The 25,145-nt window shown below is 39.6% G+C and overlaps 1 protein-coding gene across 9 annotated transcripts in view; it reads right to left on the bottom strand.

The window, feature by feature from the left end:
• Positions 1–24,386, bottom strand: part of PTPRD (protein tyrosine phosphatase receptor type D) — a 380,605-nt gene extending 356,219 nt beyond the window's left edge. For 5 of the 9 annotated variants that reach the window (XM_056325248.1, XM_056325249.1, XM_056325250.1 and 2 more), the window contains exon 1: positions 23,877–24,384. The gene's annotated coding sequence lies outside the window, so the exon portion shown is untranslated. Of the gene's footprint in view, positions 1–23,178; positions 23,484–23,876 lie in introns of those variants that run through there. The other 4 variants (XM_056325244.1, XM_056325247.1, XM_056325255.1 and 1 more) reach the window with 3 other exon arrangements.
• Between the last annotated feature and the right edge of the window lie 759 nt (positions 24,387–25,145).

The following is a 25,145-nucleotide window of genomic DNA, read 5'->3' as shown; positions in this document are numbered from 1 at the left end:
GCTTGGTTTTGGCGGTGTTTTTGTTTGGTTGGTTGTTTTTCTCCCCTGGAGGTTTTATAGAGGCAAGATCATTCCTAATGCCTTGGATGGCAATACATCAGGATAAGCTCCTCTCAAACACCTCTGGATCTTGCTTATAGAACATACAAACCCAATCTCACTGGTGCATGGCAAGCACTCCTCATTGCTAGCTGCGAGATATAGCCCAACAATTGTAACAGCAGAAGCCTGTATGTAGGGTGTTGCAAGATAGCCCACAGTAATTCTGAAGTCAGACAACCATGGTGATGATTCCATTTCTCCTGAAGAAACCAAATCAAACATCTCAGATAAAACTGCATTAAAGCTATACCCTGTTTCAGCCTTAAGAAACTGAAAATTAACTAAAGCTGTATAATTATAGAATCATAATACAGACATCAAATGCAGGATCACTCACCTTCCCAGAGGACTTGCTTCAGTTAGTCCATAAACCAAATGCACAAAGGACAGGAATGTGACTGTGTGGCCTGATGAAAAACCTTACCTTCTTAGCCTTTAATTTTACAACCTAAGTAGTCTTATTACTTTCTAGCATAGTATACATGAGATTTTTATTTCATGTACAACCTATAAACACTTCTATTTTATCTCAGAGTTAATTTTAAAATGTTTCTTTCTTTTCAAGCTATTCATAGAATCAAAGAATCATAGAATCAAAGAATCATAGAATGGTTTGGGTTGGAAGGGACCTTCAAAGATCATCTAGTTCTGCCCACCAGCTTTGGGCAGGGACCCTTCCACTAAACCGGGTTGCACAAAGCCCCATCCAACCTTGAACACTTCCAGGGATTTTATGGACAACCTGTTCCAGTGTCTCACCACCCTCACAGTAAAAAATTTCTTCCTAATATCTAACCTACATCTACCCTCTCTCAGTTTAAAGCAATTATCCCTTGCCCTGTCACAACATGCTTTTCTGAAAAGTCCCTCTCCAGCTTTATTGTAGACCCACCTTTAAGTACTGGAATGCTGTTATAATGTCTCCCCAGAGCTTTCTCTTCTCCAGGCTGAACAACTCCAACTCTCCAAGCTTTTCTTCATAGAGAGTGCTCCATCCCTTTGATCATCTTTGTGGCCCTCCTCTAGAGTTGCTCCAATGGCTCATGTCCTTATTATGCTGGGGGCCCCAAAGCTGAAGGCAGTACTCCAGGTGGGGTCTCACAAGAGCAGAATATAAGGGAAGAATCACCTCCTTCAACCCGCTGGGCATGCTTCTTTTGATGCAGCCCAGGATTCCTTGGCTTTCTGGGCTGCAAGTGCACATTGCTGGGTCACTCTGAGCTTTTTGTCCACTAACACTCCCAAGCCCTTTTCCTCAGGGCTGCTCTCAATCCTTTCTCCACCCAGCCTGTATCTGTGCTTGGGATTGCCCCAACCCATGTGCAGGACCTTGCACACAGCCTTGCTGAACTTCATGAGGTTCATTCACAGAGGCCTGCCTCTCAAGTCTGTCAAGATCTTTCTAGATGGCATCACTTCCCTCCAATGTGTTGACTACACCACAACACACAGCTTGGTATTGTCGGTAAAGCTGCTGAGGGTGCACTCAATCCCACTGTCCATGCTGAAACGCTTAAACAGCGCCATTCCTAACACCAACCCCTGAGGAACACCATTCATCACTTGGGACATCGAGTTCTTGACCACAGCTCTTTGAGTGTAACCATCCAGGCAATTCCTTATCCACTTAGTAGCCCATCCATTAAATCCATATCTCTCAAGTTTAGAGACAAGGGTGTCATGAGGGACAGTGTCAAATGCTTTGCACAAGCCCAGGTAGATAACGTCAGCTGCTCCTCTCTTACCCATCAGTGCTATAACCCCATCACAGAGGGTCACCAAATCTTTAAGGCACGACTTGCACTTAGTGAAGCCATGCTGGCTGTCACCATGACCTCCATATTTTCCAGGTTATGTTCCATGATCTTTCCAAGCACAGAGAACAGACTGACCAGCCTGTAGTTCCCTGTGTCTTATTTTTTATCTTTTTAAAAATGGAGGTTATTTTTCTTTTTTTTCCAGTCAAACGGAATTTCATTGCACTGCCATGCCAGGAGCCATGGATGCATCTCATCAGGTCCATGGACTTGTGCACCTCCAGGTTCCTTAAGTGGTCTTGAACTTGATCTTCTCCTACAGCAGGTGATTCTTCATTCTCCCTGTCCCTGCCTTTGCCTTCTGCAACTTAGGTAGTCTGGCTGGAACACTTGCCAATGAAGTCTGAAGCAAAAAGCCATTGAATACCTCAGCCTTCTCCATATCCCAGGTAACCAGGTCTCCTGCTTCTTTCTGGAAAAGGTCCACATTTTCCCTAGCTGCCTTTTTATTACAAATATACCTAGAGATTCTTTTCTTGCTGCCCTGGTGACATTCCTGGTCAGATTTTATTCTGTCAGAACTTTAGCTTTCCTAACCTGGTCCCTGGCTGCTCAGTTTCTCTGCATTCATCCCAGGCTACCTGTGCTTGCTTCTAGCCTCTGGAGTCTTCCTGGGTTTGGCTTTTTTTTTTGTTTGTTTGTTTTTTTGTTGTTTTTTTGGTTTGGGTTTGTTTTTTTTTTTTTGGTGCACGTTTGCCCAGGAGCTACATGTTCATCCATGCAGGCCTCCTGGCTTTTTTACATGACTTACTCTTTCCTGAGATCCATCGCTCCTGAGCTTGGAGGAGGTGATCCTTGAATATTAAGCTTTCTTGGGCCTCTCTCTTTCCTCCAGGGCTCTACCCCATGGTGCTCTACCAAGCAGATCCCTGAAGAGGCCCAAGTCCGCTCTCCTGAAACCCAGGGTAGCGAGCTTGCTGTGCACCCTCCTTGCTGTCCTAAGGATCTTGAACTCCACCATTTCATGGCCACTGCAGCCAAGGCTGCCCTTGAGCTTCACATTCCCCACCAGCCCTTCCCTGTTAATGAGAGCAAGATCCAACATAGCACCTCTCTTTGTTAACACTCCTACCACTTGGAGAAGGAAGTAATCATCCACGCATTCCAGGAAACCCCTAGATTACTTATGCCCTGCTGTGTTGTTCACCCAACAGATATCGGGGTGGTTGAAGTCCTCCATGAGTAACAAGGCTTGTGAATGTGAGGCTGCTCCTATCTGTCTATAGAAGGCCTTCATCCACTCGATCTTGCTGGTCAGGCAGCCTGTAGAAAACCTCCACTACAATGTCACCTGTCCCTGCCCTCCCATTAATCCTCACCCATAAGCTCTCGGTCGGCTCCTCATCCATTCCTGGGCAGAGCTCCATGCACTCCAGCTGGTCACTGAAATAGAGAGTGAACCGACCTCTTTATCTCCCCTTCGTGTTCTTCCTGAAGAGCCAGTATCCTTCCATTCCAACACTGCAGTCATAGGAGCCATCCCACCATGCCTCTGTGATAAGATCATAGCCCTGCAGGCTTGCCCACATCTCTAACTCCTCTTGTTTATTGCCCAGGCCAGGTTTGTTTGCATAGAGGCACTTAAGTTGGGCCCCCATGAAGCTGACTTACCGGCTAGAGTAGCTGGAATTCCTTCGTGCTACTATTCAGGTGTTCTGCTGATCTGTGATCTTCCTCCAGGCTCTGGGCATCTCTTGCTGGCACTGGCATCACACTGGTAGGAGTGGGATGGATTGAGGTTCTCCTCCCCCAGCACTTTTAGTTTAAAGCTTTCTTCATGAGCTTGGCAAGCCAAGTGAAGGTGTTCTTCCCCTCCTCTGATACATGTGCCCTATCAGCCTCCAATAAACCAGGTTTCTCAAAGCAAGTCCCACGGTCTAAGAAGCTGAACCCTTGGCTGTGGCACTTCTCCTGTAATCATTTCTTGATTCACCAGATTCAACTGGCCTTTCGAACCCTTTCCCTTTGACCAGAAGTATTCATGAAAAAAACCTGTGCTCCAGAGTCCCTTATCTCCACTCCAAGGGCCCTGTAATCCTTGATACTCCTCAGACTGCTCCTGGCTATATCACTGATGCCTACATGAAACAACAGCATGGACCAACTCTCCCTTCCCTACTACAATAGCCTCCCTAGGTAATTCTTTCATCTACTTTTCTCACCCTTTATACAATTTGGGGCTTCTTTCTCCTAAGGCTGTGATTTATGTCTGACATACAGCCCTTCTGCGGCTACGGCTCTCCTCAGTCACCCACTTAACTTTCTTTAAATAACATTTAAACTGTAATTTTCTCCCCAATTTATAGCCATTTTTTTATGAGAACAAGATGCTTTAGGAATGTTAATGAGATATAGGACTTTAGTACATAGGTCTCTAGATCAATGTCATCTTTAAGCAGCACAGACCACTGAGGATTTGGTGGTGTTTTTAATGAACCATGGAAGATACACTGATAGTCTCCATCAGACGCCAAGTGGTCAGATACATCACCCTAACGCTACAGAAAACAGTATGATACCTGTTCGGCACTGGCAGCAGAGAGGTCTGTCATAGAACAGGTATGGGAAATAAAGCTTCCAAACCAAGTGTATGTTACTCTCTCAGATGACAATAAAATTGCCTCAGCCCATCAATATGCAAGAACACTGGTCATCTACAGAATCTGCAGCAAATGTTACATTTTACAGAGTGGCCCTGCATTAATCAATACATAGATTTTAGATTAACAAACACTAAATATCCTTGTGTTTTATGAGACTGCATATGAAACAGCACACTAAAACTGCAATGCATATTTGATTATGATGTTTAAAAGGTTACCCATCTTTGATGTATTTATCTTTTTGTTTATTTAGAACAATCTTATTCACTTATTTTAATGAATGTAATGCTCATTAAAGGAACAGGGGGAAAAAAAGAGCACAAACAGCAATAATTATGCTTCATGAAAACAGATGCCATCTTAAACTGCATACTCAGCTGTAACTAAACATGGTTTGATACTGTTGCAACACCCCTTGTATGAGAAACTACATTTATTTTACCGCTAAAAAATTTAGAAAAACAGTCAAGAGACTAATTAATATGCAAGATTTGAAATACACTGAACCTACTGTCCTAGATCAGCAACAGGAGGACAGCAAATCAGACACCAAAGATAGATTACACAGTAATGTCAAGTTTTCTAGTATTATTTAATGCCACTTTGCAGATGAAAAGAACATTTATTCAAAGATTTCAGGTCCAGAATATCATCTGAATTGTGACCTAATGCATTCAAATAATGCCACCTGAACACATCATTATCAAAATAGTACAGGTACAAATATATTCCTTCACCAAAATAGCCCTATTATCCATTAAAAATAAAAAGAAAAAAAAACCATAAATTGTAAAAAATGAAGCTCAACATAGACAACAGAATCTGATTTTGATAACCAGGCATTCAAACCTGAATATTACTGTGTATTTTCTTATCTCATCTTTCAATAGCTCCTAGTGAAAACGTTTCTGTATTAGTCAACCTATGTTCAATTTGGTACGTTACTGGAAGTCTCCCAGGAGACTGGAGGTAGACAGATTGCCAGGCTTACAAAGCAAAATATTTTGAATTCTACACAACCTCAACTATACCTGTGCAATAACTGGCTTGTGTCAGATCTACCAGCGCTCATATATTTATTACACCCAAATGAAGCCTGTTTTTAACACCCATACAAATGACTGAGGGCTGACTGTAACAGTAAAGCAGCATAACCTCACACTGTTTTAAAAGCACTTAAACAGGAGAAGACATGAGAAACTAAATTTTGGATTTGTCACATGATATTTGCAAAGAATCTTAAAAGTTTTCATTGCTTCAGGATGTTTTCCTACATTCTACATTCATTCTTCAACCAAATGGAATTAGGATGACCATAAAAGGACTAAGCTTCTTTTGGCATCATAGTACTTTATCCATTCATCATGTATTCTGCAAGATAATACTTTGCTTTAGTCAAAACAAGAATTGAAAAAAGACAGTGAAACAAAAAACTGGTCAGGAGCAGCTTGCCCCAGAAGTATTTCAAATTTTTGCACGATTACGTTGTTATAAATACAAAGCAGTGTCTCTTGAGACACATCTGCTACATATAACTAAATAAAAACACACACGATGATTTAATATTTATGATGAAAACACTCAAATGTTTTCATTTTTTAAATATTAGATAAAAATCCATGTAATAAAAACGGAAAGTGAAAGAAAAAGAAAGAACAAAGGTAACAGAAAGCTGCCAAATTTTTATCCCAGCAGTAATGTAATTCTCAGACAGGAAAATTTTTATTGAGAAATCTTGTGACACATTATTCAGGGAACACTTCTGTTTAAAACTATTAGTGCTTCATTAAAAATTCTAGCTTCAATTCCTGTAACTTCAAACAAGTAATTTAAACATCAAAAATGTTCTAGTCCAAACTCAAAACAAAAAAGATTTAAGAGTCACAGTCAGTAATGATTACCCCCTGCAGTAACATTGGATCACTACAGAAACTAAAGATAAAAACTAGTACATTTTTCCAGGAAACTTTCCCCAAATTAATTCATGTATATGGAAACTGTTATGAAACTTTGAAACTCGGGCTCAACTGGCTTATCCTGCAGGAAAATAATTGTCGGGTTTCTTACCCTGTGCTGATGGAGTGCCTAAAATTAATTTGGTTACTCTCTGTCTACATACAGAAATCGTATAATCTAAACTACTTAAATCTAGGTATCTATATAGAAACCAGTAATCTACCTCCTGCATACTGTAACGGGCAGTTCATCAGCAAGCCTGCATGTACACAAAGTGTTACAGTAGCAGCAGCCGAACACTTCCCTTGTCATCTCTTCTACGCAAGATCACACATACCCTTAGCAACAAGTTGTGATGATCAGACCTAATGCTACCAGGAAAAAGACCACCTACATTGCTGGTATTGCAACCTGTGAGGAAAGCAACAAAGGAAGGAGGTAAGGAATAAGAAAAATAACAAAAAGCATTATTCATCACCTAATGTGATAAACGGAGAACTACCAGTAGCCTACAAGAGAATCTGGCAAATTAGATGAAGATGCATTGGAAAAGTACTTCAAGAAATGTCAGCATTTTATACATTCCATTAATCAAAAAAATCAACAAAACGTCAAAATATCAAGTTTATGGTGTTCAGAAAGAGCAACAAAACCTAATGATGCAATCTCAAGCCACCATGAAATTCTTCTGATTTATATGTGTACTCATTTTTCTGTGTATGCATGCCTGAGACCTCACAACTAAAAAGAAAAGTAACCCAGAAAGGGATGCTTTTCACTTCCTAGGGAAAAATATTTAGCAATTTAAAAATATGAATCTATTTGGCTCAATTCTACATTATTTTTATTAGTCAACTGTGGGTGTAAACATTTCAATCCTGCAGAGAAAGTTACACAGGAAAGAACGTACATATACTAATTTGGCAAAAAATTGCTTTCTAAATAACTATGTTTTATAGAAGCCATAATCTGTTTTTCCTTTAGTGCTTTTCTGACAGCAGAAATAGATACAAGTTGTAATTTACTTGTATCAGTTTCCTACTTTACTAGCGTCCAGTAAAATCATTCAAACAGCATGACAGATAAAAGGCAATAATGAAAAGCATTTTTGGTCTTCGGAGAGCTATAATGTGCACTGAATACAAACAGCATTTAGAGAATAAAAAATTAAAAAAAACAACATACATGTACTTAACAAAGTCGTGCTGTTACCTTCTAAGAAAACTCCTAAATATATTTCAGTATTCAGCAATGAAAAAGTTACGTAAAATGATGTGCATTGATCCAGTAATCCCCAAAGCTCTTAGAGTGACTTTAATTTACCTGAACACAGAACTGCTTTGAGAAAAATCCTTCTAGACCTTGCCAAAATCTGACTGCAGGGAATGGCATATTTTTATAGTCATAAAAGCAGAACAACAAAAAAAGATGTCAAACACAAGGCCAATGGCAGCTGAAGCTATCATGTTTTTCACACGAATAACAATCAACAGTGTGAAAATTACAGGTGAAACAAGCTATGAAGTACAAGATGAAAAGAAAGCTGATCATGACTGATAGTAAAATATTTTTAGGAATAGCAGCCTGTGCAACGTAGAGGCTAAAAGGTGTATAAAACAGAGAATTAACATGAACGTTTGCACACCATATATGTATATTTCACTAGAAGGCTGTTTTTGCTGAAGTTTATGGTCAAATTAGAAGACCGTAAAGAGTCCATGTTGTTTTAAATGTAATGTTTGTATACTACTGTATTCTAATTACCACTGATGTCAACAGGACACAAAATTAGACCTTCAAGACTTCAGTTTATGTTTCCATTTCAATTTTACTTTTTAAGGAAAACTGAATGCTATCCATGATTAGGGTTCCCATTTAGTACTTTCTTCCAAGGTTGAAACGTGACCTTCTAATCATGTGTGTTACAACTGCACATACCAAAAGGACATCAAAACAATTACTTCAGTTATATTACTGGCTGAAAATACGGATACAGACTAGCTACAAAAAATATTGCATTAAAAAAATCTAACATGGGGGGGGGGGGGGGGGGGGGGGAGGGGAAACATCAACCAACCAGTATCAGATTCTATATGTATTGGGTTCTCTGTCCTACAAAATTAGGCAAAAAAATTAATTCTGTGACAGCTTTTATTCTCATGTAGCAAGAGAAATCTGGGGCTCATTGTTACAATGCCAAGAAATACTCTCTTGGCTCTACCTTTATTTGACTCATATGATTCATATCACCCTATCTGTGATTAATATTAGGTTTTAGCACATGTACAGAAAGTCATCTGATTGCTCTATATTAGAAAGTTTATTCCCCTACTGACAAATTTGTGTGCACTAAATTCTACAAAACTGTGTAAGGGATGGAAGACTGCACTAAAGTACAGAGACAAAGAGAAAACTGGAAGACTGAAGCCCAGTAGTGGTTCATGTAATTTAATAAAATTCTATTTTTAAACCAAAGCAAGCTTATGCTACACAAGTCAATGTCAGCAAATCTAGCTGTTCAAATCATACTGATTTAAAAGACTCTTCTAACTACCTAAAGAAAACACACCTTCATACTCTTAGATATTTTTGCAAGTACAGATAGGACTTCCAAAGTCTTTCGGCCTTCAGCTCATCCACCTTGATGAAAATGTACAAAAGGCAGTCAAATTAAACAAAAAGCAAACACAGAAGAGCAGCATTATAAGAAGCATTAAAGCTTTTGAAGGAAAAAGGCTGGAATCTCTTAAGAGGAGGTAACACTAAAGCTAAAGAATCGTCGACTTAAAGCTCTTTTTAAAACAAAGGTATGTTTTAATGTCAGGTACAAATCCACAAAAAGTAAATTACTTATGCATCATAATTTACAATGAAATGCCAACTACTATCCACATTCAGTTCCACAGACTTACACCCAACATCAAACAGTTCACTGTTTTCAGTATTTGCAGAATACTTTCTGAAGTGCAAAACAGAAGCTGCTGAAATAGTTTAACAAAATTATCTCCCCATCACCAATTCAACGTAATTGTAAATGACTACAAGGCACATACTATAAAACAATATAAAACAGCACAAGCCCAGTGAAAAAAAACACTGATTTACCTTGTAATACATAACCTATTCCTGCTAATTTCTTCAGTAACCAAATTGGGAACTATTTTACCAATCCCTTCATCCTTCACATAACACAATAGAATTTCTGTTCTGCAATTCTTCCACAAGAGGAATCACTATCAGTAAGATTATTTTCTGTTTAAAAATTTATTTCCCTCCTAGGATTTTAAGAGTTTCACCTTTAACAATATAATGCTGTATTTTGTTACAGTCATCTTAAAAACAAGTAGGTATGACAGTGAAATGCAAAAGAAAACCTGATTAGAACAGATGCAGTAAAAAATTGTTTAGCATACGCTGTACCTCTGAGTCTTTGCACAGATCTCTGCTCGTATTTGGCTAAACACTGAAATAGATCTTCACCAAAATATTAGCGCTTATGAATCAATGAAAAAAATACCTTGGCTTGATTTGGTTCAGCGTTTCAGCCCTGCATGTGGTTTGGTTAAAGACACAAAATCCTGACAGAGTGATGCCTATGACAGTGTTCTTGTATCATCTAAGATTTTTTAAAAGTCTATTCATGAACTCAAGTGTTCATACTTACATAACAGATTGTGCCTCGTTATGGACCTCTCATTTATTAGTATTTTTTCCTGTTGTCAAATATCAGTGTTCCATATTGTACACAAATTTAAATATAGCCTGTTTCACATTTAGGTAGTTTGGGGATGCTTTGCTTGCTCTGTATGCAAAGTGAAAAGGAAAATACACTATCAAATAGAAGTATTAGTATATTACTTTCCGTAAAACAAGGAAAGCAGTAAACTATTCCACATCTAGTCAGCTGTGATACTAATACTGATTTGCACAATCTGAAGAAAAAGGCACAAAATACAGTAAAGCAGATATCAGGTTTTTTTAAGTTCCCTTCCACGAAGTTGTGTTCAACTTAAATAAATAAATAAATAAATAAATAGAATAATTTTTAAAAGATCACTATAGTGTGCATACTTGTTTTTGAACCACACACATGCTTCTTTTTTAAACCTACATACACTCTCACGGATTTCAACGATGTTACAGAGTGGTGAAGTTACCTAGATATACAGTTGTGGGTATGGGTGAACCTCACTTCTCTATTGCATTCTAAAACATTCTAAAACAGAAGTGGTTTTCTTCACCCTTTCTGTCCTTGCTTACATTTCCATATATATGTTTCAATATTTTTACACTTCTACTATATATAATGACAGAACAAAAAATCAGTTCCTGCTAACTTGCTGTGCAATTAAATCCATTTGATACCGTGGGAGTTTGTGCATGGATAAACTGAACCATATGCAGCACACAGTTCTTATTACTAAGGAGTTCTTACACACAAGGATTGTCCTCCTACAATAAAGCTCATTTACAATCAATCCTTCATTAATCTACAACAAAAAATTTTCTTCCTAACACTTAAAAAATACCACTGACATTTCCTCTCTCATTTGGTGTGTTTAACAGTGGCAGCAGCCATAGATGTTCTGTATTTTTGAAGTCATTTCAGGAGATCTGGTTACATGACTCTCAGCATCTATAGTTATTTTTAGCTATATGTCTATAAAGAACTTTTTTCTTCCAAGTTATCCTTACATTTCCAGATAATTAGTAAAGGATAAGAGCAGAGTGAAAATTAGAGTGTTTTACAAGCAGGGTGGTTGGTTGGTTTATTTTTTCCTGTATTATTCATACTCTGTTAGGCAAGGACACAAATCAGGGACTAAATTCTAGACTGTAAACTGCAGGAGATACCTACAAGGATCCTCTTATGTATAACGATGCAAATAGTAAGAGGATTTTTGCGAAGTACAGCTGACTGGGCTAGTTTTTATCATTGTGCAGATCTCTGTAATCTCTCTGTCTGGGCAGCATATTTGTGATGCACAAGTGTACGATTCCTTCATACCTCTGAGACATCCTAAAACTGCAGCTCTAAAATTATTTTTGATAGTTCAAGTACACACTAACAATGCAAAGGAATATATTATATACACACCACCTGTCCCCTATATAGACATTCAATAAAGGACTGCACAGCTATCTAAAATTATGTCTGTTTAGTATTGTTTATTCTGAGTTCTGTGATTCTGCCCATCTGAAAGTATTAAGTAATTCCTGATTGTCATTTAAACAGTTAAACATCAACTGACACCACTGATGCTAGTTCAATTACCAGTTACTTGATTACCAGTTACATGATAAACCCTCTCACACAGCTGTAACTTTTAATGTAGGCACATCTTACAATTAGTAAAATACCCATGAAATCTATAGTTCAAATAAAGGGAAACCACAAGACTTCTGAAGGATAAGCGTCACCTATAGTTTGTGTTAAGAAGCATCAGAAAACTGTTTTATTGTTTTCACAGTCTAAGTCTGAAAGAGAATTGCTGAACGTAAAAGATACCTTCACAGTCCTCCAAAGGAAGACTGGGTTTTGTAAGGAATACCGTGGTATCTTCAAGGGGACACTGTGAGGAAGAAATATTTGAGATGGACCTCCTATCCTTCTCCAGTCTACATACCATTAAGAAAAGCAGAAAAATCATCAGCATTATAGTAAAACACTGGTGAAAATTAGAGACAAGAAAATCTGAATACATTTTTATTTTCAGCAAGTTTGAAGGCAAAAAAAAAAGGAAACATTTTATCAGGAAACAAAGAACTGATAAATCAAAATGTTAATCTGCCAAACATCTACGCTATTTGTAAACAGAAAGCAGTCAAAACATTGACAAGATCTGCCACACATTCTGAAGTACAAGGTTTCAGTTAAATGAATTTCTGAAAACTGCTTTTTGTATGAACAGAACTCTGAAAATGTGCAAGTACTGAAAGCCATGTCTGTACCGAAAGCCAAAAGAACTAATTCTGAAAGAAGCTTTGAGCTCTGCATATATTCAGACAAGCTGCACAACTTCAGTATTAGCTTTGAACCACTACAAAGGGCAACCAAAATTGCAATTAAACATCTGTGTTAAGGGTGTGGTTACCTGCACTCTCAGCAAAACACAAAGTCTCAGCTTCTATGACTTCATTCCCAACAGCGGAACCATATACTCCTAGCTCCCCTCCGCAGCTACTAAATTATTAAATATATGCAACTCCAGTCAGCAGCAGAAATCTAGTAATAGAACCGAATCTGGAGCAGTCATCTACCCTACACTAACTGAAACAAAACTTACAAATCGAAAGTCGAGGGAAACCCTGCTTATTGTTCCATGTGTGTATGTATATGCCTAAGTCAAGAAAAGCAGCCATTGTTAACCACTAAGTAGGTGGAATAATAACTATTAGTAAAAAACTACAGTGAGAATCTGCTTTAAAATTCTCAAACACATAAAACATACCGAAGCAAATACTAAGAAAAGTACAGTGAGTGTGACAATGTCTGACAAATGTTGTCTATTAATGAAATGTAATGCTTCAAAACATTCATACAGCAGTTTTGTGTTCTCCTGAAAAACATCTAGATGATTCTCCTGGAAAACCCACCACTGAAGTGAGCTTGAAAGACTGGGAACCTATACTCCTGAAGTTTCTCACCAGAAGATGAACTAGCAACTCTTTTACCAGATAGTTCATCTGTGAGAACAAACTATCAGTATTGTTTTGCAATAAAAACTGACTCGCTCTGACAGAAATGGGGGTTAAGGAACTGAATTCAGCTGAGTAACACACTTAAATTGAAGGCTGTACCTGGAAAGAAGCACTCACACTTGAATTTAAATCTGCTACTTCTGCATCTAGAGACAGAAACACCAAAATGGCACCAGAGATATATATTTCTTTGTTGTTCCACTCATGCAGTTCTCCAGACACAAGCCAGGAGAAGCTGTCAAGCAGGTCTGTTTCTCTTACTGTGTTCCCTCTTTTAATGTGGAGAGCCTCCTGATGTGAAAAATGGGAAGATGTCACAGATAACCAAAAGACAATGTTGTATCCTACCCAAGACATAAAAGAAAGCACAGAACTTCTTTAAAAAATATCCCAGAGTTACTCAAATACCTCAATGAACGCAGCAGGTGTACACGTATTGATGTGGTGTTTTAAGTACAGCAATGGATAGGAAAATCTATATTGAAAGACTGCTTTGTAGATATCTATACATAGTCAAAGAATTAGAGATTAATGCAAAAAGGACAAGCCCATAACACTTAGCCCAAGATGTAAAAAAAAACCAAATGAAGCCTTTGAGATCCTAATGACAATAGGTTTCAGAGTGAATTGCTAGAACATAACAAATATTCATAATTCAAGTAACATTCTGAAATAAGGACAGCCTACGGAGCCATTCCCAGAGTTTTTGAGAGTTCACAACATCAGCTACTATCAAACAATGAGAAACAAAAACTGCTACAAAGAGTTACCTTTAAGTAATACCTGAAGACTCATTCAAGACAGAGTGATGTACACAATGGAAGAGCTGGAGTGAAGTAAGCGTCAGTATTTCTTCAGTAACACATATTTCTCCTTGATTTACTAACTGCCATTTTTAATATGAAGGACAGACCTCCAGCTAAAATGTTCCCAGCAATGCAAAACCAGGGCTGACAACAACTTGGAGAAAAAAGAGGCAGGGATGGGGCATCCCCAGTCACAGCAGTCAAACTGGCATTAAGCCTGTGGCAGTTTTGCTTCACTGGGAAACTTCTGAGGTTGTAAATTTCAGTCTTTACTCTTTCAAGTGGGTAAATTCAGGTTTCTCCCACCCCAAAACTCTTCAATGTTCTCAAGTGTTCTTTCCGTTAAATATGCAATAGTTATTAACACCGTTAATAACTCTCCAAGCAACAGGTTCAAACCGCAGAAAACACCTCTGCCTAATTTTCTAACTGGCACCTGCAATGTGAAGTCAATTGAAAGCAAAAAATGTCACATCAAAATGGCAAGTTCCTCACCTCTTTACAATGATGACAAAAAAAAAGCTGAAAAACCAGTAACACAGTTCATGAATTTATCTATTAAAGAGAATAGATCTGTTAAGCACTGGTTACTATATAAGCATTTCTAGCAACTCATAGAAAAACAACACCATAGAAAAATCCCATCACACCTTTCTTCTACACACAACAATTTATTTCCATCTTTTAAATTAATATCTCTCTCTAAACTGGACTACTGCAGAGATCAGCAAAGATGAAACAATAGTTTTAAGTCCATTGCACCTTTCAGAGGTTATGCAATCCCAAGTAGAAAGACAGAGTTTATAAATTAGAATTGTTTGAAGATAGAGAAATCCACATCTCTAAGAAATCCAGTAGTTATTTTCATGCTTTCTAATAACTTTGGAATAAGATCACCCTTGTTCACCAGATTAATAAAGCAATCCAATGAATAAATCAGCCAGGGATACAACCCTAGGAAGAGCCCTTATAGGGATTACATTGACTAGAAGGACACATATCTGATCCATCAAGTACAGCTGAAGAGTTGGAAAATAAAGTTCCTTTTTACGTATATATAGTATTTACTCTATTTAGTTCAAAACTGTCTAGAAATTTCCAAGCTAACTGAAATACTATTGCTGAAGTCTTAACACTGTTTTTTTTACAGAGTCACTGTAATCATGCGAAATTAAACCCAAGGAATGCTAGGATTCTTACAGAGGTATGATTGCTTCTGCAGGCATTCACTGCCACCTGTTAGCATTACAAAGTACAATGCTCTCTTCATTATCTACTGCCATTGATATATTTATATTTTTCATCTAGTCAGTATGCTGAAACTTCATGTGACCATTTAAGGCAGCTTTTGGTAATGTTAAATGGGAAACAGGTGTAAATTCTACATATTGACTTCGTGACAACAAAATTTTACATTAATTATCCACTTCCCTTTAACAGAAATAAAAATGCATTAGAGTATCATTAATATCAACTAAGACAAATAATTCTTTAAGTTAATATGATATGTTTTCTTTCACATGACATGTACAATAGAAAAATTCAAGGCTTCTCATGTCAAGCAAAAATAATATCCAAAGATATCCAAATCATCAAACAAGGTAAGCAAAATAATTTTGCTGTTCGGAAGACTCGGTTAATCAATAGATCATTGATGCACTTAATGATAATTTGCAAAAGTCCATTATTCATGAAATGGATGAAAAATGAAAAAAAAAACAAACAACCAAAAAAAAAACCACAAGCCACCAAACTTACCAGTGAATGCTTTTGTTATTTATGGTAAAATTTATTGGTAAATCATGAATATTTATTACTTAAGCAAAAACAGTTTTCCAAATAAAGTTGATGGCATGCTGCCAATAAGTAGAATACATAGGCATTTGGCAAAATGCCATTTCCTTGATGCAAAGCTGTTCTAAAGTGATTCTTGTTGGATATGTATTTCTCTTTACCAAAATGCTTCTTACTCCCTAATTTATGAGACTATAAATCAATTCATCTGATGTTTTATTAAGCTTTCTCCTCCATATTTGAATTTAACCACTACTAGAATTATCCAAAGTAAAAACTGCTATTATTTAAGCAAAGAAACAAAGGCACTATAGATCCGATCCAAACAATGCTGCTGTCAAAGGAAATCTTTCTCACTAACCACTGAGGGTTTTCAGCCTATTAGGACAGCTCTTCTAAGGCTTGACTGAAAAATCCACATATACCATTAAGGTACAAATTAACACAAACAGTTCAAAAAAAGCTCTGAAAGCTTAACAATAAAAACAGCCCGTTTTGTTGTGCAGCTTTCTCTGCCAAGATTCACTTTTCAATAGCTAATCACATAACCGTGTATGAAGAAAAATCTTCAACAGTTCAAGAAAGGTAGACAATCCATAAAGGAAGTCTGAAAGTCTGATCTTAACAAACACTTCTGAAAGGACACGTCAGAGCTATCAAAACTATCCATCTCTATTGGCAATACATATTGTCATACCCAAACTAAAGAAGGTACCACTAAATACCATTTACCCTTTCTACCTAATAAATATGTACCCTTTCATCACTGAAGAGTATCAACTGTGCCTTGGTAAAGCTTGCTGAAAACGGTTAATGTATATTTTTACCAGAAAAAAACCCACACCCTATTTTTAGGTGAAAGAGTAAGTTTGTGCTTAGTAAAAACTTTATGCATATCTGATACAATTGAAATCATAAGTCAACAGCGTAAATTGCAAATTTCCATTGTTTAAAATAGTATGTAAGTAGTTCTAAATAAAGTCACATAACTGTATTTACTTTTTATAGCCCTTTCTGGGTGTTTCTGTGAAACAGAAGGGCATACTCATGACTAAATTTTGTCTTTATTATTCATAAATTTACTCACTATCACTAGTATAAGTATCTTTCTGAACCATGCTGCAATACAAGGTCAGCATTGAACATACCTAGCTGTTTTGGTTTTTTTTCTTGAGATATTCTATTGGTTACGTTGGTGTAGAGACATAAGGCTGTAAATTCCTATCCTCCATCAGTACCACTGACCTCAGAGCAAACCCCACAACTGGCTACAGGCATTCAACATCCATCATTGCTCCTGAAACCTAATCTTTCAGGGAAGGACAGCTGCACTGGGCAGCAGTTAAGCAGCTTTCTAAGATACACTATCATCCCAAACAAACAAAAATAAATAAATAAAACGTCCTGTCCTACTTTCCGATCAGTGTTTTAGAAATCTTTCATTGCATGCACTTCACACCAAATAAATTACTTTTATCTACACACAGGCAGACAAAGTTCTCATCTAGTAATTCACAGATCATTTTTTTTAAACTTTCTTACACGTAAAATATAGCTGGTTGCTTACTAATAACACAAATTGTTACAAAGATGTAGCAAAAGAGGTAAAGAAATGATGCACTTGACATGCACAGTACCGAAAACCAAAGAAGGCAATCTCTGGTTCTACATTTACAAACTGCCTTTTAGAAAAAGACCTCCCTGCTTACAGTAAATCCAACAGAGGGGAGAAAGCCCCTTCCTTTAAGAAAAGTAAAAAGAAAAGAAAATTTAAAATGTGATCCATGGAAGTTTAGTTATGTAGATGAACAAAGACAAATTAATCATGCCACCACGCTGAAAATCATGACACATCTGCTTCATAAACCCCTTTTTCTGTTGCACAAAAGAGATGAAAGAAAGGTATAGAATACAGAATATCTCTGTGTATTTTTGGGACTTCAATAAGTTCAATTTTATCATATTTTTTCAGAAAAAATAAAGTAAAAAGCATTGTTCTTTAATAATGAGTGTTTCACTTTTACAAAAGCATGCAGAAATGTGAAGAAAAAAAGAGAAAAGAGAGAGAAGAGAAGAGAAGAGAAGAGAAGAGAAGAGAAGAGAAGAGAGAAGAGAAGAGAAGAGAAGAGAAGAGAAGAGAAGAGAAGAGAAGAGAAGAGAAGAGAAGAGAAGAGAAGAGAAGAGAAGAGAAGAGAAGAGAAGAGAAGAGAAGAGAAGAGAAGAGAAGAGAGAAGAGAGAAGAGAGAAAAGAGAGAAGAGAGAAGAGAGAAGAAGAGAAGAGAGAAGAGAGAGAAGAGAGAAGAGAGAAGAGAGAAGAGAGAAGAGAGAAGAGAGAAGAGAGAAGAGAGAAGAGAGAAGAGAGAAGAGAGAAGAGAGAAGAGAGAAGAGAGAAGAGAAGAGGAGTAGAAATGGCAGTCTCATTATTGCTTGTACACAAATTTCACCTTTCTTTGGGAAAGCTTTATAAAAGAAAACACCCTACAGACAATTTAAAAATGCAGTTAATTTTTTAATTCAATCAGCATTGTCAAGCAAGCAGAATTACTGACTCTAAACTTAGCAAACAATTATTTTCTAAAGGTCAGAAAGCCTATGACATTGTTACCAGAATGTATTTGAATTTGCTCTCACTGAGTCAAAGCAAGTAACAAAACCCCAAATTTCTGGGTAAAACCAGTGAATAATCCAAGGTGAGACACTGAAATTGAAATGGGATCAGGCAAATTTGCAAAAGAAATGTATAGCTATTTGTAAATTTAGGCCTTAATCCAAATTTGTTTCAATCAGGTGGGCACTGACTATATTCTTGATGAGAATCAGCAGATTATGCCATCTAAAAAGGCAGATTTTACACACCACTTACTGAACTCCGACTTACACATACATAATCGCCAGAACACTAAAAACTGTAAAAGAAAGAGCAATACACTTGCTTGTGTTACTCCGTACACCACATCTGATGCGCTGTTTGGGAAAAAAAGTACACATTATCTGACTACAACAATATGTGAGCAGTTCGGCTGGCACTAACTAGGACATCCATTTTGATTGTCTGCAAACAACATATTAATTTGTGTACCAGTGGAGCGACTCTAATAATTGGAGGATTACTGAAAAACTCAACTCTACTATGCTTAACTATAAAGAAGCACAGCACAGGGCATGATAGGATAATAGGGCAAGTCCTCTGGTATAATAAACCAAAAGTGCCTAAAATTCCAGCATTTTCAGTTGGCAGAGAAGGAGGAAATTTTCTCCACAGTCTTTGCATTTGAAAGAACACACAGAATCCCCAGCAATATCAGACATGCAATTATAAACAGGGGAACTGATTTTTGCAAATCTCTATACGTTTTGGAACTCTACTGCAAGAACAATCACCTTTTTCGTTGTGGGTTACTTTGGTTACTGTGCTACTAAGCTTACGGACAAGGCTGTCACAACATGTAAGCATAAGATGCTGTAAGTCTTTTTATCTTAGGGAAGTATGGACTATGTGTACCTGCTGATGTAGTTACAAATAAACTGATAAACAGACTATTTAGGGTGAACTGTCGCTTTTATGAATGAATATAAAGAACCTGAATAATAATCATGTTTTTAAAAAGCAATGCTTTCAGTATTTACAACCTACTTTCTTGAATGTAACATGATTTTTTACAAACCATTTGTATTATCCTGTAGCTATTTCCCCTGCATTTTAGCTATCCACCTCCTATAGGAAAACACAAAGATGCAATTGTTTTAATAAATATTACCAATCACCAACCGAAAGCCATCTGAGCTTAAGAAATGTAAGTTAAAATTGTGCAATAGCAGACATATGGTTCTATCAATGCACAGCGGCTTAAACAAGTGAAGTGAAGCTTGTTGGAAAGGAATTTACAGGCAAAGCACTCTCATGCAATTTTTTTCTACATCATCAGATTTCTCCAGTTGTACTGCAGCTTTCACAGTAGTAGATCACCAAGAGAAGTAACGCTTCCTCTTTACTCCTACTTGTAAATCACTAATAGTATATGAAGGAGTATTTTTAAACGCAGACTCTTGCTTTAGGCTGCCAAGTTGCCAGTGTACCTTCATTAATTAGCTTCATTTAAGGCCTTTACCAAAGGAAAAAAAAAGGATTAAGCAAATAAACAACTCACAAAGTATGTTAAATTGAGAGTTTTCATAAAAATATTGTATGTTCTCTGTGTTATGCCAACTGTTTTTAAATAGAATTACAATGTAAGCAAGCTCCTGTTACAACAGACGGCATTTGACACTGAAATTAAAACAGTAAATATCTATACCTTTTCTCAAATTTTAAAGAACAAAGGTTAAAAATCACCACAATCTTATAGAAAAATGAAACAATGATTTGTAGACCTGTACTGTATTATTTCTTTTGATATCCAAAGTGCAAATGAAGTGCCTATCCTCTGCATTTTGGAGACACCGCCTTGGTTTACACACACATAGTAAGACTTACAGTTTTGAACAGATGTTTATCATTTGAGACCTTTAAAGTGGATTTCATTACATTTCATCAAGACTTTACCTAAGGGCACACACACATACTTCAGAAAATTAAACTCAGTCAATATTTGCACAACTGTTGTCCATAATACAACAAAAACCTTCTTGCTGAAACTGGCCAAATAACACATTATACATAAAACTCTGCTGTTTTAAAGACAGCTTATTAAAAAATTAAAAACCCATAGGGAAACTGCATTTTGATTGTATGACCTTACTGTGATTCAGCTTGAAAATCCTTTTAAATGAGAATTTTCAAAGAGCTTAGTAACGGAAGTTCATTTTGAAGGAAATCCAATATGCAAATATTTCAGCTGTGCTCTCTTACAAATTCTCTGCCTTGCCAGTTTGAAAAACTGAAAATCAACAATGGAACAGTGTAAGTATACTTGACCTTATTGCCTAATGTCTATGAAGAATGCTATGGCTGGTGGATTTTAAATTTCTGAAACTGACACTCTTAAATGTGTAGTGCATCTTCAGCCCAGATCCCATAAAAGCTGACTACACTCCAGCCAAAGCCTTGGAGCTGCCACACTCTCAAACTTACATAACACTTACAAAGCTAGTTTAAATACAACATCAGTTTATGTCTGTTCCTGCCTTGAAGTAATCCTGTTTAGTTTATCTTTTAACCCTACACTTGCATGGAACAGTACCATTACTAATCAAATAGAAGATGCATACAGGCAATAAATCTGATTTTCTCATCTTACAGAACATATGAAATGCAGGGAGACACTCAAATCCAACTTTGCCCAAAAACTGTACCTCCTGAGTCAATGTTTATCCCCAGCTTCAACAGCACACAGCAAAGCAGGGAGGAAAGAACTATGTTGGACGCTACACACGACTGGGGAAAATGGATGAAGTACGGTAAAAAACCCAACCAAATAATATACAATTTGTATGCAGTAAGTATGTATACAGTAAGTAACTGCAGTCTCATTCATCAGTGAGGAATAAATTAATGGCAACTTTGCTTTTGACATTAGGCACCTGTGTAAAATACATCTGGTGAAAGAGTAAGCATATGTCATGTACCGGTATTTGCTGTACGAGAGCAGTTTATACAGGCCCCTAGTGGCTCAGCACACACAGCAGCAGATGAGGGGGATTCCTACTCTTCAGCTTGTTACTTTTGGTCCCTGCATTATTCAAACATAGGAACAAAAGGCAATTTTAAAAATGAAAGGTCAGTCACTGACCAGACTCAAATCACGAGTTCTTTCGTTCTTTCACACCCCCCCAAACCTGTTCTTGCAAACCCTCCTCTCAGACTGAGCACCGATTTACTATCTCCCATTGAGTTCACTGACATGGCTGGAGTTTGAGTTACATAACTGTCACAGCAGAACGCTTACTTCACTTTATTCTTCAGCGCTCATTTTAGAAGTAGTATGACTGGTGGGTCTAAAAGCAGGTCCTAAGACCCATTCCTGAAATCTAGAAATACCGAGATACTGTTTCCCTCCTCTCCACACACCATTCCTGACAGCTTGCCATAGCACACACAAACCATAATGAATTTCTTAGTGCCTTCTCAGAGTAGAAGTCTTTTACTTAGGGAAAGCTTTCAGAGCTTTAAGTGGATACAGAAAAGCTATACATCATTTCTGCACTGAGAGAAATCTAAATATACTCCACCATATTACCACAAGTGACAAAACTAAAATTGGAAAGCTACTCCTGTAAAAAGTCTCTCATTAAATCCTTCTTCCTTTCTATATAACACTCAGTGCCTTGAAAATCCCATGCCAGTACATTTACAGCTTTTAGCAATTTTGACTGGGCAAAATTTGACAGCTGAATTTATTAAACTGACCAGTTTGTCAATTTAACACATTAAAAGAGCAGTAACAGAAGATCTCATGAGACGGCATTTAAAGAACATGTCAAAAAATTGCCATATTAAAGTAATATACAAGTACATATGATTGTATTTAGGAGAGCGGAGAATCTTTTTTTTTTTTTTTTTCCAGAGTTGCTCTGTTCAATAAGAATTGTAGGAGCTTTGTGTGCTCCCAACCCAGGAGAAAATGATGTAATTTACTACACACTTTTACAGCAAGAAAAGTACTGACTGTTATAACATTATAAACCACTAGCAGATACAAGAGGAAGGAAAAATATGGTACATATACATATTCCCATTTCTGGATCAAAATTTCCAATAAATGTCCTGATATTACAGCAGTTGGTTCCAATCCCTGAAAGGCTGTGAAGATAATCACAACTTCTCACATTAATCCTAAGTTTAGAAGAATATAGGCTTCCCCAAAAATACTCACATCTGCAAAAATGAAACTCCAAAGCAAATCAGCATCTACAAACTCATCACCAATGCAACGCCATCTCAGACGACAAGTGAAGGAACACATAAAACCCTAACTATTCTGAGTAAATAGAATGACCCTTCTGTGTAGACACCGAGAATACGGACATAGTAAGCATGGTCAAAGGAGCTGCCACCCTTCCATGAGGCACTGTACCAAGGCCAGGCAAAAGAACAAAACACGCATGACAGCAGTCTGGAGAGGTAACAAGGAGCAGACATTCAAAAGCCGTACATGCAACTGTGAGTGGTAACCGCTTACAAAGGGAATACTACAGTCCTGTTGGGAAGGGAGGGGGCAGAAAACAGGCAAAAGACGGAATTCGGTGGAAGAAAACAACTGTTTTATTTGCCAGCCTGGGAGAGCCCGGTTGCAGCAGTGAGGAGTGCCTGCCTGCACGGGCAGCCGGCGCACAGGGAGCTGCTAAGTTTGCCGAACAAATTCAAGACCCCTTTTGTAAGCGCTCGGAATGAGTTTCCAGCCCGATGTGTCTCCTTTCAAGTGGTTTCGGGAGAGTAAACAAAGAAATTAAAAGCCTAACCTGTGAAATGCTTCGCATCTCCGTGCCTCCCCGCTCCGCCGACAGAGAGGAGGAGAAGGAGGAAGAGGAGGAGGAGGAGGAGAAGGAGGAGGAGGAGGAGGAGGAGGAGGAGGAGGAGGAGGAAGAGGAGGAGGACGAGGACGAGGACGAGGAGGAGGAGAATAAGGAGGAGGGAGCCCTCCTCGGACCGGCGCCGGGGGTCCCTGCCGGCCGCTCGCCCCCCCACCCCCTCTCCAGCGGTGGGCTCCTCGCCTCTCACCCCTGCTACCTTCCCTTCTCCCCACCCGTTAGAATAAACAAAACAGTTAATATTTCCATCGCCAAACCAAACAGCCAACGTGTAATTACTGTAGTCCCCCTCTCCGCCCGTGTTCAGTGGCATTCAGTGGAAACGTCGACTCCGATCCATCACTCGCCCTCACCCTGCCCCATCCCCCGTCCCCGCACCGCGGCTCTCCTCCCGCCCCGCTGCGCAGGCCTCGCCGCCGGGCTGGGAACGGAGGGAGCGAGCTGGCCACGGCCGAGGGAGAGCCCCGGGGCAAGCAGGGGGACAGTTGTGTGCGAGGCATCTGTGCGCCAGGCTGCACACGCACGCACACACACATACCCTCATGCGCGCTCACACGCACAAACGCGCCGAAAGAGGCGGCAAAGACGGAGCGGCGGCGAGGAAAATGGGTCAGGAGCGTGGCAGTTACCTGGTCATGCTGGCTCCCCCGGTCCCAGCAGCAGCAGCCGCCGCCGCCGGCTGCCCGTCCGCCGCCGCTTCCCGCCGCCGCCACCTCCTGCCGTTGCTCCCGCTCGTCTCCGGGGCGGCCAATTTAATCCAAGCCCCGCAGCAGCAACAGCAACAGCAGCAGCAGCAGCTACGAGACCCCTGCCGCTGCTGCCTGGCGCCGGTGCGTGTCTCTCACAGTCCGGCGCCGGGAAGCCGGAGAGAGTGAACGAGAGTCCGAAAATCCAGCATCCAGAAGAGCCAGGTCCCCGCCTGCCTCCTCCTGCCAGCGCCACCTCTCCTCCGCTCTGCTCTGTTCCGCTCTGCTCTTCTTTTCTTCTTCTTCCTGCGGCGGCTGCTGCTGCTGCTGCTGCTCCCGGGCGCGCTCTCTGTTCCCTAGCTGCTGCTCTGTTTCCCCTCCTCCTCCTCCTCCTCTTCCTCCTCCTCCCTCTCTCCCCTTCTTCCTTCCCCCTTCGTTCTTTTTTTACCTCCCTTCCTCCCTTTCTTTTCTTCCTTCGGCTCTTTTAGCCGATTCTTTCGCTACAAATAGAAGAGAGGACGCCCCCCGCCCCCCCCCCAACTCTCCCGCGCTCCCCCCCCCCCCCCCCCCGGGAAAAGTGCAGTGCAAACAAAAGCGAGGGAAGAGGGCACGGAGCGGGCGGAGCGGGGAGGGCAGAGACGGGAAAAATCCCCAGAAACCGTCCCCGAGAGCTGAAACACGAGCAACCTTCACGCACCCCGCCTCGCTCCTCCGGGAGAGAACGGGGACGCCGTGGCTACACTGGTGGAGACGACACTCTCTCCTTTCGTGGGTTTGTTGTTGTGGGGTTTGGGCTTGTTGGTCATTGGTTTGTTGGTTGGTTTGGGTGGGTGTTTGGTTTGGTTTGGTTTTTTTTCTTGTGGGTGGTGGTTTGTTGGCGTGTCGTCCCGTCCGTCCCCCCCCCCGCCTTTAATCCTCTTAGGCTGTGTGGATCCAGGATCTTTGTGGCCCCGAGTGCTGGGGAAGCTTGTTGCCGAGCTCTGTGCCTGTGCGCGCCTGTGTCTGCGCGGGGGGCACGGGAGGTGGTAGGCGAGCGGGGCAGCGCCTGCCCCAGCCCGGGCCGCCGCCTGACCAGGACCGGAGCCACGCGCCGCGCGGGGACACCCACGCACGCACACCCGCCCGCGGCCGGGCGGTGGGGGGAGGGGAGGTGACGTCACTCGGTGCCGGCCCGGGGGGGTGCCTCCCGCCCACGGCCACGGCAGCCCGATG

The sequence above is a fragment of the Falco biarmicus genome, chromosome Z (genome assembly GCF_023638135.1).
Source record: "Falco biarmicus isolate bFalBia1 chromosome Z, bFalBia1.pri, whole genome shotgun sequence".
Lineage (NCBI taxonomy): Eukaryota > Metazoa > Chordata > Aves > Falconiformes > Falconidae > Falco > Falco biarmicus.
This window is presented reverse-complemented; position numbering and strand designations above follow the sequence as displayed.